The sequence below is a fragment of the Tachyglossus aculeatus genome, chromosome 1 (genome assembly GCF_015852505.1).
Source record: "Tachyglossus aculeatus isolate mTacAcu1 chromosome 1, mTacAcu1.pri, whole genome shotgun sequence".
NCBI classification, from domain to species: domain Eukaryota; kingdom Metazoa; phylum Chordata; class Mammalia; order Monotremata; family Tachyglossidae; genus Tachyglossus; species Tachyglossus aculeatus.
Window position 1 is genome coordinate 84,038,343 of NC_052066.1, and position 1,301 is coordinate 84,039,643.

General features: G+C 43.7%; 1 non-coding gene across 1 annotated transcript; it reads left to right on the top strand.

The window, feature by feature from the left end:
• Positions 1-822: 822 nt before the first annotated feature.
• LOC119938056 lies at positions 823-960 on the top strand. Its single transcript, XR_005454335.1, has one exon. It is a non-coding gene; the product is annotated as a small nucleolar RNA SNORA7 (small nucleolar RNA).
• Positions 961-1,301: the final 341 nt, after the last annotated feature.

Consider the following 1,301-nt stretch of genomic DNA (forward strand, 5'->3'; position numbering starts at 1 on the left):
GTGTGTGTGTGTGCACATGCACATATGTGCCAAACTCCTGTTTTAGTTTAAAATAAAGTTTTCCACTATAACAGTGGTGTTTGGTTTTACTTCTAGACATGTCATTTGAGCACCTGATTTAATAAGGGAGTCAAGTCCCTGGTTAAGGGCTTGTAGGTCAAGCACCTGGTATTGTGGGGGAGCGATCCCAGGGTGAAGCTCATGATGCAAGTCTCTAAACTTCTCTGGGTCTCAGTTATCTAATCTGTAAAATGGCAATTGAGACGATGAGCCCCATAAGGGACATGGACCGTGTCCAACCTGATTATGTTGTATTTACACCAGCATATATTATGAACCTGGCACATAGAAAGCAGCTAGGGCATGTGCCTGGGATTCAGAAGGTCTTGGGTTCTAATCCCAGCTTTGCCACTTGTCTGCTGCATGATCTTGAGCAAGTCACTTTACTTCTCTGGGACTCAATTACCTCATCTGTAAAATGGGGATTGAGACTGTGAGCCCCACATGGGACTAGGACTGTATCCTACCCGACTTTCTTGTATCCACCCCAGCACATAATATAGTGCCTTGCACATAGTAAGCACTTAAATATCATAATTCATTATTATTATAGTTAGCACCTCACAAATACTTTTACAAAGTATCAATCAATGGTATTTATTGAGTGCTTACTGTGTGCATTGATGGATTGACTGGTTGAGTGCAGACCACTGTACTATGAAGTTGGGGTAATAAAAGAGACAGTAGAAGAGATCCCTTTGCTCAAGATACAGTCTAGCTGGAGAGAAAGAAGATAAAATAAATTACAGCTAAGAGGAAGAACCACTCCCAGGGTCACACCTGGAGAGTTTCCAGTGCTCTACCAGTCTCGGCTATGGGAGGGAAAGTCAAGTAGAGGTCTGCCCATTCCATTCCTAGCTTGGGCAGTAGCTAGCGAGTGGAAGGCAATCTGCTAGAAGTCAAAACTCACCCATGTTGGGCAGCAGGAGCATGGGAGAGAGTCAGGGGTGGAGACTTGAGTTTACTGCGCGGAAGGTGGCAATGGTAAACCACTTCCGTATTTTTACCAAGAAAACTCTATGGATCCACTACCAGAAGGATTGCAAATGGAGAGCAGGGCATTCCGAGAGAGATGTGTCTGTGGTGTCACTATGGGTCAGAAACAACGACGGCATAAGACAAGACAAGAAGAAGAAGGAAAACGGTATTATAGAAGAGTAAGTACTTTGGTAGTGCCTTCAGTGTTGAAGGCAGCCAAGAGGTTAAAAATGATTAAGCGAGAATCAAGTCTGTTAGATTTA